The 19,695-nt window shown below is 34.7% G+C and overlaps 1 non-coding gene across 1 annotated transcript; it reads right to left on the bottom strand.

Moving 5' to 3' along the window:
- Positions 1 to 3,391: 3,391 nt before the first annotated feature.
- Positions 3,392 to 3,498, bottom strand: LOC128292316 (small nucleolar RNA R71). The gene has a single exon (XR_008282301.1). It is a non-coding gene; the product is annotated as a small nucleolar RNA R71 (small nucleolar RNA).
- Positions 3,499 to 19,695: the final 16,197 nt, after the last annotated feature.

Consider the following 19,695-nt stretch of genomic DNA (forward strand, 5'->3'; position numbering starts at 1 on the left):
TGATATCTAAATTGAAATTCTAAGTTATTACAATTATCCCAAAATATAGATATCTAAGTAACATTTCCAACTTTGAACACGCCACCAAAATTGCTCTGTAAGCATAATAAACTGATACGTCATTTCATTTGGTGCAACCTTGACATTGTCTCTCCTGGCATAGACACATTATCTCACCTAAAACGCAATACACATTAGATAAGTTCATAAGAACTTAGTGAGGGAAACATCATTTACTTGAGTAATACTTGTACATTGTAACTGGCGAATCATAATAATGCCTTAAGCTTTAACTTTGTCTCAGACGAGTACTTCATTTAATTCTATTCTTATGCACATAAAATACCATACCTTACTCGGCAATCATTCCTTTTCCATCAATGTCTTGGATACATTACTACATCCTTCAATTTCTAAGCCATCATATCTTCACAGTTCAAGAATGACCTTGTACATTGATGACAAATACCTCATTTGAACAATCAAGCTTGAATCTTTATTCAGTTCAAACTTTCAATGCAACCTCTTTACTTCTCTATATCTCTTCAATTTATTATTTTCAATTGAGTCAACATATCATATAATACTTTACCATGTAAACAATAGAGAAATTATACCTTACTGGTATTATTGATTACACTTAAGAACCATACTGATTATGCCAATCAACTTAATACAGAATCCGCCACAAGGAACATTTCTTTAGAGTATGCCATAAAAGCCATTCCTTCTAAGTGTGCCACAGGCATTTCTTTTAGTTTATCCCCACAAGTCTATCTTTTCAGAGATCGCCACAAAGGTTAGTCTTCCATTATTCGCCACAAAGGTTATTCTTTCATTAGTTACCACAGAGGCTATTTGTCGCGTGTAAAATGGTGTGCAATTGTCAACTGAAAAATATATAGGATTTTTCCTATATAATTTATCACCTTTTTTCTTAAATCCATTGTTAAAACTAAGTATTTGTTTAATAAATTAATGAAATATGTGAAAATATGAAATTAGGACATAGAAATTATTAAAATGTGATTTTATGCTTTATTATATAGTTTTCATGCATAAAATGGCTTATTTTATATTGATTTGAGCATATTATATTTTTAAAACATAAAATGGGCCATGCATGATTAAATTAAATAATAAAATATAAAATTATATTTAATAATTCATTTTAAAATATTTCATTAATAATTTGGGTTTTAATTAATTATTTAAAATTGGTTAAATTTTATTATTTGGTCCTTTAACTTATTAATTTATTTTGGACAGGTCTGATAGCTTTGTTGGATTACAAAACCGTCCAACTTGAAGACCAAGTCAACCCAAATTCAGCTACACATGGCTGTTCTTTTAAGCCATTTTTTGGTTTAATTACACAAGGTCCTTGCATTGTTGAAGAAATTAGAGATTTGCCCGAAGATTTACGATTGACCGAGTCTCAGTCCTGAGTTATTATGACATTTACTTTGCTTAAAAATCAAGCAAAAATCAGCTCAAATTCCACTAATAGTGGCTGACCATCCAAGGAAGAGATTTGAAGAGACTAAACCTAGCTATTTTTAGCAAACTACCCACCTCTCTTCACTTATAAATATGACCCTTTCATTCCCTCATTCATCATCCCTCATCATTCATCATTCTCTCTTCTCTCCAAATTCTCTTAGCCTTTTCCATTCCTCATGCCTAGCATCATCACTTCATAGAGATTTTAGCAATTAAGCCTCTTAAAGAGCCCTTGGAGAGCCATCAGCAAAGGAGCAAAGCAAATAAGCGAAGGAGCCTAGTTAGTCAGAGTCTTGGGTTATAGCCACTTTGATTTGGGTTTAATCTTTATTTTCTTTAATTTAATCTAAAGATGTTTGATATGTGTTCTTTGTTCTTGTTTACAACAATGTTAGCTTAAATTTATTTAAGCTAGAATGATTTATTTGATTAAATAATATTTATTTGATTCATGCTTATAATGTTTGTGCCTTAATCGATCATGTTTTTAATTAAAATCAAGTCTGTATTTCGTTCATATGTGATTGAAATGCACCTGAATTAGCCGAGCGATCTTAACCAGACAATGACTAATGGATGCATAATTAAAATGTGCATGCTCAATTTAGATCCTAAGCCGATTAAATTGCATGTTACATAACAACTTTAACCAAGCTATGTTATCTGCATAATTTTTAGATTTGTGTGATTAAACTGTTTCACACCTAACACGTCCCTGTTACCTCACACGAATGTTAAGAAACCCTTAGTAAATAAGGATCAGAAAAATGCCTATTTACTAAGTAAAGAATTTCGAAAGGACCTAATGTGGTTTCCAAACTCATGAAAGACCGAGTTGCCATGGAATATTTTTCCGAATGTTATTAAGCCTGTTGATAATAAGTTGAGTTTAATTAAAGTAATTGTCCTAGTTTATTTATGTTATAATTGTTGCAAATTGTGTTTAATTTTGCTAAAATCTATTTCATTCATATAGTTTGCATACCTAGGATAATTTACATTAGGGATCATTGCATTTAGTTTAATATATTTTAATCATCACTTCTCAACTATATTGTGTTTTTATTTTCCAAATTGTTAATATAATTTTACAAATTAGGTGACTTAGGACAAATACAATCCCTGTGAAGACGATAACTCTATGCTTACTTACTACTTGATAACGACTTTGTACACTTGCACAAACCTACACGTTACGAGTTTTTGGCACCGTTGTCGGGGATTGTTAACTGTTGCCATAGTCATTTTTCTTGTAAAATTATTTACTTTCAATTTGGTTCATTTCTAACCTTACTAACTTATTCTTTTTTATTTTGTGATTTTCTTTTAAGGTGTTTATGAGTATAGATCGGATTATCGATTTACTCCCTGTAGACCCTAAAATTGAGCAAACTTTCAGACAAAGAAGACTTGAATGAATAGCTCAAAGACAAGTAGAGATGGACTTGGAAATCAGAATCAAGACCAAGGTAATAAAGCTGATCATGTACGAAATCCCATCCTAATTGCCGATGATAGGGATCAATGCATCAAACAATATGTTGTGCCACTTTTTAATGAGTTAAATCCAGGAATTAGAAGGCCAGATATTGAGGCAACCCAATTTGAATTGAAACCAGTGATGTTTCAAATGCTCCAAACGGTGGGCCAATTCAGTGGTATGCCCACGAAAGATCCACATCTCCACCTTCGATTGCTTATGGAGGTGAGTGATTTATTCAAGAGAGCCGGTGTGACTGAAGACGTACTGAATTTGAAGTTGTTTCCGTACTTGGTAAGAGATCGAGCACGAGCATGGCTCAATTCATTGCCACCAAGTTCCATATTTACATGACAAGAATTAGTAGAGAGATTTTTGGTTAAGTATTTCTCGCCTAGCAAAAACGCTAAGTTAAGGAACGAGATTACAACTTTCCAACAATTGGATGACGAGTCTTTGTATGAGTCTGGGGAGTGATTCAAGGAGTTACTTCATAAGTGTCCTCATCATAGGATTCCTTATTGTATCCAATTGGAGACATTATATAATAGTCTCAATGCACATACAAGATTGATGGTAGATGCTTCTACGAATGGTATAATTTTGTCTAAGTCTTATAATAAGACTTATGAGATCATCGAAAGGATCGCGAGTAATAATTATCAATGGCCAACAAATTGAACAGTTTCAAAAAGACGTGTAGTCGGAGTTCATGAAGTTGATGCCCTCACTTCATTATCAGCTAAGGTATATTCTACTTCCTCTATGTTAAACAGTTTACCACTAATAGTGCTAATCATTTTGCAGCTCAGCCACCAAGTTAGTTTGAAGTAGTTTCCTGTACGTATTGTGGAGGAGGTCATTCTTTTGAGAATTGTCCATCAAATCTCGAGTCAATGTACTATGTAGGGAACCAACATCAAAATAGGAGTGGACAAGGACCCCAGTCCAACTTCTACAATCCTTCATGGTGTAATCATCCTAATTTTTCTTGGAGCAACTAATGAAATGGACCAAACAATAACTTCTTGCAGCAGAGACCCAACCAATCTCAAGGGTTTAATCAGCAAGCTCTAAAACCACCTTAAGCTGAGGAATCAAATAGTTTGGAGAACTTGTTGAAAGTGTACATGGTAAAGAATGACGCTTTGATCCAAAGCCAAGTAGCAACATTAAAAAATTAGGAAAACCAAATGGGTCATTTAGCTACAAAGCTTCGTAATAGACTGCAAGGAACCTTGCCGAGTGATACTAAGAATCCAAGAAATTTGGGTAAAGAACATATCAAGGAAGTGGCTTTTCGAAGTGGTAAAATTCTAGAACCCCGATTGATTGATTTTGAAGATAAGCCCGTTGAGAAGAATTAACCAATTATTGAAATTCCTATACCAAAAGAGATAGAATCTGCAAAGATTGACAAGGTAAATCTTAACTTAGTGAATTCGGATACTCTAACATCTTCTTTAGATGCAGATTTACCTACTCAAAAGAGTTATCTGGTTCAACCAAAAGTTCCATCACCTCCATATCCGCAAAGATTGTAGCAACACAAACAGAAACATGAGGTGTAATTCAAGAAGTTTTTAGATGTTCTGAAGCAGTTACACATCAATATTTCATTGGTGGAGGCTTTAGAACATATGCCAAATTATGTGAAGTTTATGAAGGATATACTATCCAAGAAGAAACGACTAAAGGAGTATGAGACTGTTTCCTTGACAAATTAGTGCAGTGCATTCCTGCAGAACAAACTGCCACCGAAATTGAAAGACCTAGGAAGCTTTACTATACCTTGTAACATTGGTGAATCTTACTGTGGTAAAGCTTTGTATAACTTAGGAGTGAGTATCAACTTGATGCCTAAGCTATTTTCAAGATGCTAGGGATAGGTGAAGTAAGACCTACAACTATGACACTTCAGCTAGCGAATCGATCTTTAGCATATCCTGAAGGAAAGATCGAGGATGTTTTAGTAAGAGTCGATAAATTTATTTTCCTACTAATTTTGTTGTCTTAGATTGTGAAGCAAATAAGGAAGTGCCGATCATCCTTGGGAGACCTTTCTTAGCCACAAAAAGACCGTTAATTGATGTGTAGAAAGGTGAACTCACCATGCGAGTTCAAGACGATCAGGTAACTTTTAACATTCTTAAACTAATGAAATTTTCTGATCCGGCAGAAGAGTGTTTAGTTATGAAAGAGATAGAAACCTTAGTTTCTATGGAAAACAATTTTGAAGAAGATCCATTGGAGAAAGCCTTAGATCTTGACCCTTTGGAATATGAAGAAGGTGTAGAAAACATGGCTTTGATGGAAGCCAATATGAGAAATTTTATTCAATCCACAAGGTTTGAACCGTTGGAGTTAGAAGTTAGAGAATTTGTGCAAACCAAGTTGTCAATTGAAGAACCACCTAAACTCAAACTAAAGGTACTTCCTTCCCATTTGAAATACATTTATTTAGGTGACTGTTCTACTTTGCTTGTGATTGTTTCAGCAGAACTGATGAAAGATCAAGAGGAGCAACTAATTATTGTTCTAAAGAAATTTAAGGAAGCAATTGGTTGGACCATAGCTGATATTCAACGTATAAGCCCTTCTTTTTGTATGCACAAAATTATTTTAGAAGAAGGTGAAGGAGCTCGAATTGATGGGCAAAGGAGGCTAGGAAATGATCAAATGGTTAGATGTAGGAACCATCTATCTTATTTCAGATAGTTCGTGGGTAAATCCGATGCAGTCTGTGCTGAAGAAAGGTGGAATCACAATTGTTGAAAATGAGTGTAACGAGTTGATTCCAACGAGAACTATTACTAGTTGGAGAATCTGTATTGATTACAGAAAATTGAATAAAGTGTAACGACTCAAATTTTACGGTTAACGAAAAGTGTATTTTTGGGTTTCTGTTTCTGAAAAATGGATTCGAAAATATTTATTAGAAATATTTACGAAGTTAATTGTGGGGATAATTAGATTGTGGATAGGTGAATTAAGGGTAATTAGGAAAAAAAAAGACTAAATTGAATAAGGGGTAAAAGTTGAATTATAGATTAATAGAAAGTAAAAAGGACCAAAATGGAAATATGCCATTTAGCATAAGTTAATAATAGATGAAGTAAAAATCTACGATTTTTACTTAGATTTTAAGTGTAAAATGTATTATATATTAGTAATAAATTATATTAAATTAATTTAGAATAATTATTTCATAAGATTTTATAGGATAAATAAATTAAAATTTTGACAAGTGGATGGTGATGATAATATACAAATGTAACAATGTATATATGAACATTTGTAATATATGTATTTGTTTATTAAATAAATATTTATTATATTTATTATTATTATTTAATTAATTGATATTATATTATTATATTAATGAATAAATTAATAAGTTGACAAATGTAAGGTGATAGTAAAATACAAGTGTAATAAATCATATACATACAATTGTAATATACTTATTTATTTACTTATTATTTAAGAAATAATAATATTTATTATAAAATAATAAACAAAAGTAAAATAAAATGAAATAAAACAAAGCATAAAGGAACAGAATCATTCGAAAACAGAGAAGGGAAAGAAAAAAAGAAAAGAAAAGGGAGAAATATGGATTTTAAAGTTTGGAACTTAAATAGGTAAGTCAATTAAGACATTTTCTTTTAATTTTGATGTTTTTGAAGTTTTAAAACAAGGTTTTGATGAAATTAAGTTAATATTTTGGAAGTTCATAGGTTTTCAAATATTGTTCATGTTGAACAAAAATACGAATTAGGGGTTTAATTGATAGAAATTTTAGTTAGAATTGATTAAAGGATTAAATTGTAAAAGACGCTACTAGTTTTACATAGTAGGGACTAAATTGTAAGAAGTTTTAGATTAGGGTTTTATGATGAAATTTAGATAGTTATGTCTAAGTTTGGTTGAAAACTGAATAGAAACAAAATATGAATTGAGATAGAAAAGTAAGTGAATTTAGTTAAGATTAAAATTGAAATTAAAGTAGAAATTGAATAAGATATTCATATATTAAATGTAAATTAGTATTGTATTAATGATTATGAAAATTGTTTTAATTTTTGTAGCTAATGTTATTCCAGAAAACCTTAGCTAAGGAAGGAAAAGGCAAAGTCAACGAGGGTTAGCTCGGAATTTACGGTTTGTATTTCTATAATCCAAACTTAATATTTAATTGTTGAAATTATTATTTAATATGTATGGTAAGTGCATTGAAATGATTATTTGAATTGGAGTGAACATTGTTTGAAATTGAAAAGTGAATTTAATTTTTAATTGTTGTATTTTGATTAAATGTTATGGTAAATAATTAAGGTGAGAATTATTTGTATTGACTTTTACAATTGAAATGGATTGATTTGGTATGTGAGAAATTTATTGAATTTATATGGATATATGTGATTGATGTGGAAATGAATGTATGTTATATTGAAAATTAAATTGATTGGGAATCGATGAAATAAATAAGAATAGGTGATTATTGTGAAATTTGAGTGTATATTAATGAAAAGTAAAGTGAATTGTATTGAATTACAAATTTATGTGATTAAATTTAAATGTGTATTGATTGAATATTGGAAATTTATTAAAACCCTATTAACGGTATAGGTCGGATATAGTTGGCATGCCATAGGATTGGAAGTGTTCAGGGATCCGTGTATCCGTCAATGTCCGAGTCATGTTAATAGGGGTGAATAAAGGTACTGAATAATTGACTGTTACTGAATAATTGATTGTTACTGAATAACTGATTGCTGTTGAATAATAGATTGTAACTGAATGATATTGATAAATTGATTGATATTGAAAAATATTGATTGATATTGAGCTTGGAATTAAATGGATTACTAATTGAAATGTGAATTGTTGAATATTATTTATTGATATTGAACAATGAACTGAAACATGATTGAAACACATGAATTATGTAACACTAAATGGGATATAAGTGAATTAAATTATTGTTCAAGTGAATTGTGAACATATTGTGGAAAATTATACGGGTTAGTAGATGAAAGAATTGATTGAATTATAAAGGATTTATCTATGAATTGAAAAATTATATAATTGTGATTGTTATATGATTTTAAGTGAATGTTATATTTTCGTATTATTAAGTATTCGGATTATAGAAATACCACTAAGTTCATACTCAGCGTATAGTTTGTTTCCGTGCACAGGATAAGTTAAAGTCAAATCATTGGATCAGTATCCCAGGCCAATGCCGAACTCTAAGTGGAAAGGTATATTATTTATTGGTAATGGCATGTATCTAGGATATCATATTCATATGAGTGTCATTTTGAATTATGAATGTAAAAGTGAAATAAGTAAATTTTAGATTTGGTAATGGTATATGGTAGGAATTGGCTTAATTATTATGAATTTGAACTATTTGAAAATGTGTGTGAAATACTTAAAATGATTCATCATATAGGCACATAAAATATCTAATTTGACATGTTCTAAGCTGGTTTGAATGAGATTTAAAGTAATTGAGTGAATGATTATTGGAATATTTGGTATATTAAGCTACAGGGCTGGTAAATTTGTTATTTAATGCTCATTTTGAGTCCACACGGCCTAGCACAGGGCGTGTGGACTGGCTGTGTGAAAACTGCACATTAATACTTTCAAGTCAGAGAGTTACACGGGCTCTCAACACTGCCATGTAACCTAGCAACATGGCCGTGTGATCTTGTGACATGGCCGTGTGAGTCACACGGGCAATCCACACGGGTGTGTGAGTACTGTTCATAAGGAAAATTTTGAAATTGTTTGAAAAATTTGTAGTGATTTTAAATTAGTCCCAAAATGATTTTAACGTTCATATTGGGCTTTGAAGGCCCACTAAAGGGATGATATGTTAATTTTATGATAAGTGTAAACAATTATTTTAATTAATGACCATAATTGAACTGTATTGACTGGTAATGCCCCGTAATCCTTTTCCGGGGATGGATAAGGGTTAGGGGGTATTACATAAAGCCACTCGAAAGGACTATTTTTGATTATTTTTTTATGGATCAAATGTTAGATCAACTGGCAGGTAATGAATTCTATTATTTTTCGATGGCTATTCAGGATATAACCAAATAGTTGTAGCTCTGAAGGACCAACATAAAACAACCTTTACTTTTCAATACAGTACGTTTTCTTTTAAGCGAATGCCTTTTGGTTTATTCTGTAACACCCCAAACCCAGCCTAGAAGTTATGGCCGAATCTGGTGGTGTCATATTGAAGTGTTCTTCGAAATCGTGATTTCATTGAAAAACCTTTCTTGCTATTTAAAACTTGTGTAAAGTCTCAGTTTGTGTTCATTTAATTTTAAAACGTGGTTCATTGAAAAGTTAATCACTTTTAAAACGTTATTAATTTCGTTGAAAATCTATTTTAGTTGTGGAAGCTAATATAAATTAAAGAAGTTTAAAACATATGTTTCTGAAAACAGTAATCGGTTTGAAACTCGTCTTTTCCTAGACTAGCAATTTAGGGTGAGTAATCAAAAGCCCATTTAAAAGTAAATCCCACAAATGGTCTTATTACAAACCAGAAATCCAAAATTAAAAATACGAATAAGCAATTTAACGTAGCAGAAGGAGCAGTCATGTGGCCATCTCCGAGTGCCTCGCAGCACCGATCCGCCTAACGCTGGGGACTACCTGTACAGTTAAAAACGGCGTGAGTTTACGAAAACTCAATGTGTAATCTCCTCCTCATATAAAAACAGTCAATCATATAAACAGTATATAGAAGCAGTCTGGGCCAGATCCCATTACAGAATCAGAGGCCACATATATGTGGGTCTAAGCCCAATACAGTAACAGTGTCAGTAACAGGAATGCAACAGTGCAATTATGCAACCCATCCCAATCCAACCAATAAACCACCCGTACCAACCAACACACCATGTGAGGATAACATCGACCCATCCAGCCAGCACACCAATATCGCAGCAAAGCTACCAGTAATAGTAACGTAGCAGGGCTACCAGTAACAGTATCATAGCAAGGCTGCTAGTAACAAAATAGCTAAGAGCCATAAATATGATAGCAATAAGCTATAAACAGGATGGCACAAAGCCATCAGTAGTTGTAGTATGATCGGCACAGAGCTATTAGTAAAGGTAATATGATCGGTACAAAACCATGATCAAGATGGCACAGAGCCATAATAGGGATGGCACAGAGCCATCTTCAGAATGGCACAGAGCCATAATCAGATCAAGTGGCTTAAAGCCATCGGTAGGTCCACGGTTGTCTCGCGTGACCCGTGCGACCTTAATAGAATAGTCCACAATCATCTCGTGCAACCCGTGCAACCTTAACAGAATAGTCCACAGTCGTCTCGTAAGACCCGTGTGACCTTAACTGATCAATACTGGATCCACAGTCGTCTCGTGCGACCCATGCAATCCTATCAGAACTTCCTCCGTATCAATGTAACAAACCCATGCAATATGTCGTGTAGGTCATGCTCAATCATCACACGTGTATGCAAAACGACCATGCTCAGTAGCAATCATTTAAACATATATTAAAAGCATATCAGTCGTACAAACACCGTCAAGTCAATTAAAACACAGTCATATTATCACAGTCATATCAATTAAATTCATAGCTTAAGTTGGTCATTTACCCATAAGGGCAGAACAATCATTTTACCCTATAGGGGTATTTTAGTAATTTTACAAACTAGGGGTATTTTTGTAATTTTACAAATCGGGGGTATTTCGATAATCTTACAACCCAGGGGTATTTCGGTAATTTTACAAACCGAGGGTATTTCGGTGGTGTTTTCACTAAAAATCGCCTGGTAAAAGATGTTTATCGTGCATCAAACATTCATATTCCTCCATTAATCAAAAAAATACATGCATGTTACACATGGGAAAAATTTCATACTTGAACCCTAGCTCAAAATATAGCAAAAAATGGGTAGATAATGCTTCAAAGACTTCAAAAATACAAAGAACATTAAAAACGGGGCTAGGGAGCACTTACAATCAAGCTTGGAAATGTTGAACAAAACCATAGCTATGGCTATTGAGAAATTCGACTAGCACTTGGAGAAGATGGACACATTTTTGCTTTAATTTTCCCTTTTTATTCTTTTAATTACCAAATAACCAAAATGCCCTTAGTGTCTTTCTTTCAAAATTTTCCTATGCATATCCATTTTTGTCCAAAATTATAGAAATTGGTCAAATTACTAAGTAGGACCCTCTAATTCATAATCTAAAGCAATTTCATGCTTAAATCTTCTAGAATGCAAGTTTTGCATCTTATTCAATTTGGTCCCTAAAATCCAATTGGACATTTTATGCATAGAATTTCTGCATCAAACTTTCACACAAGCATGCAATCATATCATAGACCTCATGAGAATCATAAAATAATTATTTCTATTTCAGATTTATGGTCTCGAAACCACTATTCTGACTAGGCCCTAATCGGGATATTATATGGATGGTAAGTACATACATATTTAATGTGATGTTGTATCATGTGTTTATTGTATTATGAATTATGCTTGACAATTCCATGATTATGTGATTGGTGCTATGAGTATTGAAATCGACATTACGAGCAAGCTCAATGGAAATATGGTATCGAAGAATCCCATTTGAACTTTAGGAATAGTTTAGGATAAAAGTGACATGTCACTAGGAATTATGTAATCTGAACTCATTGAGTTGTATATAAGTTCATGATATATGTGACATCCGAACTCATTGAGTTGTGGTCTGAGTTCATGATATGTATGAAACATATTTTGGCGTCCAGGTACTGGTCTCGTATATGATATTAATGGCGAGGTAGTCCAGCATGTGTTGCGGATACCTGATAGCCTGTATGAGCAGTCCCATGAGTAGCTTGTAAGCGAGCAACATGTGGTCTGAGATATGAAGTAGCATTAGCTACATATGAGGCACTGCTTTTGATGTATCTGATAGTATTTTGAGTGTTCAACGGGTAGTTCTAAAGGAAGTTCAATGAGTAATCTTGATGAATACGTCAAAGATGAGAAAGTAAGTTATTATGTGCAAGTGGGCACAGGTATGTACATCGAACTAATGAGAATGACATGAGATATGATGAACTTGTGGTAAGAACATGTGTATAGGTATATGAAGAATAAGTTTAAGAGATTTGATAAAATGCAAGATTATGTTCACTATGTTAAATGATTGATTAATGTTCTTTTAAGTTGCTTTTATTTGCATGTGAACTTACTAAGCTATGAAGCTTACCCCCTTTCTTTCCCACCTCTCATAGGTTTATTCGACTAGCTCAGTTTGGAGATCGTCGGAGATTCTATCACACTATCAATTTATCATTTGGGTTATAAGTGAATGTAAGTATGTTAAGTCTATGGCATGTATAGGGACTTAGTCATTTTGTGTATGTGTCATTATGATATGGCCAAATGTATTGGCTTGTCATGAATAAGGATTTTATTTGCTACGTAGCCATAAAAATTTGCTTATATTGGCTAATGGGTTGCAAGTATATTAATTACTCATACGCCTATGCCAATGTCATTGTGTGATGTGGTTTATAATGGTATGTTAATGAAAGTTAGTACAAGGGAATCATGATGGAGTAAAATTAGCATTAAAACAGTTTTGGACAGCAATAGTAGTATAACTTTGAAAAATCACCAAAATTTGTGGAAATAAAATTAGAGGTTGAATAAAATATGAAATTAAAGCCTATTGACTCTAGTTTTACATAAAAGAAACGCTGTAAGCAAAATAATTCCATTAAAAATTGTATAAAAATACTTGGGGGTTCAAATTTGTATTAATGAGTCTATTTTTAGAAGAAACAACTAGGAACATCATATGAATCCCGTACTAAGAGATAATTAATTTTTAGTGAAGAAAGGTTGAAACTGTCAAATAACAAAATAGGGATGAATTTTAAGAATTAACTGTACTTATTGGCTAAACCATAAATTCTGAAAATTTTATGGTAGGAATATATTTCAGTCTAGTTTCATAAAAATCAAGTGGATCTTAATTTAGAGTTCTGTAGCTCAAGATATAAATAATTTAGTGACTATAACTCAAGTGGACATTTTTGTTATGAACAGTAAATAATTGTTTTGATATGTTTAAGCCTTGATTATTGTTATATTGGTAGCTTAATTGTGCCATGTTAAGTGCCATTGAAAGTTTGTATGTGAGTGTGCAAATGAGGGTGTCAAATGGCGTGGTAAATAGCCATTTTCTTAGCCACACAGGCAGAGACACGGCCATGTGTCTTAGCCGTGTGAAGGACACGACCCTGAGATATGGGCGTGTGACTTGGCCGTGTGACCCTAATTTGTGCATGACATCATAAACAAAGAGTTATACAGACTAAGGACATGGGCATGTCCCAAGCCACACAGGCGTGTGTATGACCACATGGCCTACCCATACGGGCATGTGACTATCCAAAGTATGAAAAATTTTCTGAGTTTTCTAAAGTTCTCAGTTTAGTCTCGAACCATCTCCAATGCATGTTTCAGGCCTCGTAGGCCCTTATAAGGGACAATTTGCATGTGATTGAAAAGTTTTTAATTTGGAAAAAAATTTATGGCTCGGTTTTGTATGAATGTTCATGTTTAAGTCCATTAATGCCTTGAACCCTGTCCCGGCGTCGGATACGGGTAAGGGGTGTTACAATTTGGCATGATAGGGTCTTTATGTCAAGTTGTTTATGTTTTGGTAATGATTTTCGCCAATTGAATTGGGTTGGAAATGTATATGTTTTGGTTTGTATATATAGCTTTGAGTAATTGCTTATTTGCGGTTATTTTGGTATGGTTGAAACTTGTATATATATTTATGTTTATGCCTTCTGTAATGAATTGGTTGATGGTTGTGGATGATTTTTGGACATGGATTTGTTTGTGAAATAAAGTTAAAAGATGCATATTTGGGAATGTAGAGTTAATTGAATCGTATATGTGAATTAAGTATAAAATTAGATGGCATATTGTGGTAGTTTGTGATTTGTATTAATGGGTAATGTAATGGTATGGAATATGCTTGTTATGAGATTGATTTTATGCCTATTATGCCTTATGTTGGTACCTTTGAATTGTGGTGTAGGTACATGTATTTAGTGTGGCAAATTGGCTTGGTAAATACCTTATTTTTTGTCCACACGAGCGTGTGTCTCAACCTTTTGTGACACACGGTCATGTTATATAGCCATGTGTCCTCTGGTGTTGAATTTGAAACCAAGTCAGTATGCTCCACACGGCCACACACACGGGCATGTGACTTGGCTGTGTAGCATAAGTCAGAATACCTTACAGGTTTGGCACAGCATAGCACACGGCCTGGCACACTGGCGTGTATGGAAATTTTTAGGGCACACGGGCTAGCCACACGGGCGTGTGTGTTGGCCGTGTGACCCAAGTCAGAGAGTTACACGAGGTCAGACACGGGTTGGGACACGGACATGTGCTCTGTAACACCCATTACCTGTACTCGAGACCTGGACCAGGTACGAGGCATTACCAAGCATGTACTCAAACATTTTCGGGAAATACAGGTTATAAAATTTCGTTCCAGTTTGAAACTAATCCAATAATATCTTGGTGTTACTGTTATGGGCCTACGAGGCCCAAGTAAAAAATTAAAAAAGATTTAGGACCAAATTGGAACTTATGAAAATTTCAAGGAAAATCCTAGGTTAGTATCTCACACGCCCGTGTGGAGACATAGCACACGCCTGTGTGCTTTGGGCCACGCCCATGTCCCTACCCGTGTGGAAATAATTGAAGTTATTTTCTACTTTGAACCTACAAGGGTTTTCACACGGCCAAGCACACGCCCGTGTCTCCATTCTGTGTCCTTCATACGGCCTAGACATGCCCGTGTGGTAGCCCATGTCCAAAAACTTGAGCATTCTGTTTATAACATCAGCATGCATTTAGGGGCACACGGCTAAGACACAGGATCGTGTGTTAGGCCATGTCCTTCACACGGTTGAGACACATGGCCGTGTCTCTAACCGTGTGTTTACTACCATGCATTCTGACTTAAAATTTTAGGTGCAGGGGACACACGACCATACCACACGCCCATGGAGTGGTTGGTGTGTCACACACGGCCTAGACACACGCCCATATGTCTACCCGTGTGGACCTTGTTAGGCTATTTTCCAAGCCTTTGGTCACCTTCTAACATCCATTCTCACTTATAGTTTTCATAATACATAACAGGGCCTAATTATACACTTAAGACCTTAATAAACCTCATTGCATGTAAACCTCATTTCATCGGTTTCACACATATTAGGTTATTTGTCTTGTATCAAGGATGTCTATGCTTTATACACATTCAAAATTGGCTCATTAATATAACTCATTGCCAATTATGGCCTAGTCATCCCATGTGATTTGGTCACATTACAAGTGTACCTACTTGTGATACGCCATGTTCATTCATCACAATAACATTTGAATACAAATATGCATAACTTTGTAGGTCATACCTTATAACAAAATGAGCCAAATCCCATGGCCATGTGCATATGGACATGTATACCATACAAGCCTTTATATTAGCTAATAAAATGGTACATATTACAACATAAACAAAAGCCCTATACATGCCATTGAACATAGTAAAAGTATCATTATACCAAAGCTAGACAAGATGATAGTGTGTTGACTCTCCAACCGTCTCCCAATCTTTGTGAGTCCACTAGCTCTGTAAGACAGGGAAAAGAGAGGGGTAAGCATTTACATGCTTAGTAAGCTCGAATAACTGGAAAGTAAACTTACTGATTTATTAGCGTACATCCATATTAAGCAATGAGACCAACAAGCATGAAATAATTTCCCTATCACATGCACTCAATCAACAAGTTAGTCCCATAACAATACACCATGTAATTTGTCTTAGATGAGCTCTTCATTCATCATTTTCATTTTTATGTCTCATGTTAATCCCATTTAGTTTCTCGAAAATCTCGATGGATTATCCAATTACCGTCAAATCATAAGAGCGATCATCTTATGTATGCACTCCCACGAACCTCACATCTTACGGCAGGATTACCAGTCCAGGCTAAATCCCTCGTAATGTAAACTCGTAAGGTGATGACGGGATTACCAGTCCAGGCTAAATCCCTTATAGCGACAAACACCCTCAATGAGCTCCGATCTGAATTACCAGTCCAGGCTAAATTCAGACCCTAATCGGATTACCCGTCCGGGCTAAATCCACAATGCACACATATTCTTCAAGAGGCTCGATTACACAAGGAACACCCGTCTGGGCTTGATCCTTTCTACATTTGAGATCAACGAATTACCCGTCCTGGCTAAATATTTTTTGCAACACATGCAGGATCTCAAGTCACATGTAAATTATGGTTTACTTATCGGACTTCTTATTTAACCTCAACCGGGACATTTATCATAATGTCATTGTTAATAACACATTTCATGGACTTTCATGCCATCATCAAAGGCAATATTCATACATTCATAAAACATGTAATTAGATATATTATGAGTTTACTTTAAGTTATTCGAACTTACTTGGTATATGTTTCGGCTTTGCGTCTTGGTTATTTTGAAACCTTTTGTTTTCCTCGATCGACCTTCGGAATTTGTTCCTCGGGGTTTATAACAATAGAAATGAATCATAAATACCTCACATTATTCTTTTTGAGTCTAAATTTCACCCCCGGACAAAATGACTGTTTTGCCCCTAACCTTTCACATTATTTACGATTTAGTCCCTAGGCTCGTATAATGAAATGCATGCAATTTCCACCTTGCCCAAGCCTAGCCGAATATTTTTCCCTCTTATGGTAGCCCACATCTTTCCATTATTTCACATTTCTACCATATATTGTACACCTTTTGCAAAAGGTCCTTTTAGGGGTTTTTCTTGAAAATCACCTAAGAAAAGATGTGTGTTCATCCAACTCTCATATTGCTCCCTAAAACATCAAAGAATAAATGTGTCACACATGGTTCATTTTGCAAATATGAACCCTAACTCAAAATATAGGTAGAAATGGAGAGAGTAAGCTACCGAGATTTCAAAAATACAAAGAACATTAAAAATGGAGATTGGGAGCACTTACTATTGAGCTTGAAAATGTTGAAAACCCTAGCTATGGAGGGCTTGAGGAATTCGGCTAGATGAGGGAGATGAATGGCTGATTTTTGCCTTTATTTTCCCATTTTGTTTCATTAATTAGCCAAATGATCAAAATGCCCTTAAGCCTTTTCTTGAAAATTTTATCCATACATGCCCATTTTTGTCCAAAAACTTATAAATTGGGAAAATTTCTCTTTAAGACCTTCTAATTAATAATCTAAACCAATTTCATACAAATTGCTTCTAGAATCCAAGTTTTGCACTTTATTCAATTTGGTCCTTATTTTCCAATTGGACACCTTACTTATAGAATTTCTCCATAAAACTTTAACACATCCATATACTCATATTCTAGACCTCGTAATAATCATAAAATAAATATTTCAACATTAGATTTGTGGTCCTTAAACCACTGTTCTGACTAGGCCCTATTTTGGGATGTTACATTTCTCCCCCTTTTAGGGACTTTCGTCCTCGAAAGTCTTACTGGTAAATAGGTGCGGATATTGGCTTCTCATGGTTTCTTCCGGTGTACATGTAGCCTCTTCGACACCATGTCGATGCCATAAAACTTTCACCAAAGCCACATCTTTATTTCTCAGTTGTTTAAGATTACGAGCCAAAATTTTGACTGGTTCCTTACCAGAAGTCATGTCCAGTCTAATTTCAATCTCCGTCGGTAAAATCACATGAGAGGGGTCTGATCGATATCGTCTTAACATGGATACATGGAACACATCATGAATCTTTTCCAGTTCAGGTGACAATGCTAAACGAGAGGCTAACAGTCCAATCTTTCAGTGATCTCGTATGGCCCGATAAATCGCGGACTTAGTTTGCCTTTCCAGCCAAATCTCAATACCTTTTTCCATGGAGATACTTTCAAGAATACTGTATCTCCAACTTGAAATTCAATCTCTTTTCTTTTCAAATCAGCATATGACTTTTGCCTATCCAATGCCGCTTTTAAATAGTCACGTATCACTTTAACCTTTTCTTTAGTTTCCTTGATCAGATCAACTCTGTGAATCTGACTCTCCTTGAGTTCTATCCAATACAATGGAGTTTGGCACTTTCTGCCATACAAGGCCTCATAAGGTGCCATCTTCAAACTCGTTTAAAAACTATTGTTGTAGGCAAACTCTACCAATGACAGATATTTTTCCCAGCTACCCTGAAATTCAAGGATGCAACATCGCAACATATCCTCCAGAATCTGAATAGTCTGCTCAGACTGACTATCAGTCTGCGGGTGGAAAGCTGTACTAAAGCTCAACTTTGTACCCAAGGCTTCTTGTAACTTCTTCCAGAATCTCGAATTGAATCTTGGATCTTTATTTGAAATAATCAATTGTGGTACCCTGTGTAATCTCACAATCTCAGATATATACAAGTCGGCCAACTTGTCAAGTGAATAATCTGTCCTTACAAGAATAAAATGAGCCGACTTTGTCAACTTATCAACCACAAACCATATAGCATCTTTCTTTTTTAGGGTTAATGGTAATCCTATCATGAAGTCGATAGTGATTCTGTCCCATTTCCATTCAGGGACCATCACAGGCTGTAGTAAACCAGAAGGTACTTAATATTCAGCTTTGACTTGCTGACATATCAAGTATTTCGATACAAATTCAGAGATGTCTCTTTTCATGCCGTCCCACCAGTACATGTTCTTCAAATTATTGTACATCTTGGTTCTTCCCGGATGAATGGAAAAATGGCTATCATGTGTTTCTTCTGAATAATTTCATCATTCCTCAGTACGCAAACTCTGTCTCTGAACATCAAACATCCATCAGGACCAATCTGAAAATATGATTCAATGTCCGACTCACATTGAGCTCTCTTAGCCTGCAGGACACTATCATTAGTCTGAGCATCATAGATTTCCTGAAGAAATGTCGGCCTGACCCTTAACTCTGCCAAGACCGAACCATCATCAAACAACGCCGATCGATTGTTCATGGTCCTTAATGCAATCAAAGATTTTCTACTTAAAGCGTCGGCAACCACATTCGCCTTTCTTGGATGATAATTGATGATCAGTTCGTAATCTTTAATTAAGTCTAACCATCTCCACTGTCTCAGATTCAATTCTTTTTGAGTCATTAAATACTTCAAACTCTTGTGGTCTGTGAATATACAAAAAGTCACACCCTATAAGTAATGCCTCCAGATTTTCAAGGCAAAAACAATGGTGCCAAGTTCTAAGTCATGCATCAGATAATTCTTCTCGTGTGGCTTCAACTGCTGCAAAGCATAGGCTATCACCTGGCCATCCTGCGTAAATACACAACCCAGTCCATTTAAGGATGCATTACTGTAGACCACAAACTCTTTTTCTGACTCAGGCAATACTAAAACTGGAGCTTCAGTCAACAATGTTTTCAACTTTTCAGAACTCTATTGGCACTTCTCTGTCCATTTAAACTTAACGTCTTTCTGTAACAGCCTCGTCATTGGAGTCGCTATCATGGAGAATCCTTTCACAAATCTTTGGTAGTAACCGGCTAAGCCCAAAAAGCTTCTAACTTCGGTTACATTTTTAGGTGGTTTCCGTTC

This window comes from Gossypium arboreum, chromosome 4 (genome assembly GCF_025698485.1).
Source record: "Gossypium arboreum isolate Shixiya-1 chromosome 4, ASM2569848v2, whole genome shotgun sequence".
NCBI lineage: Eukaryota > Viridiplantae > Streptophyta > Magnoliopsida > Malvales > Malvaceae > Gossypium > Gossypium arboreum.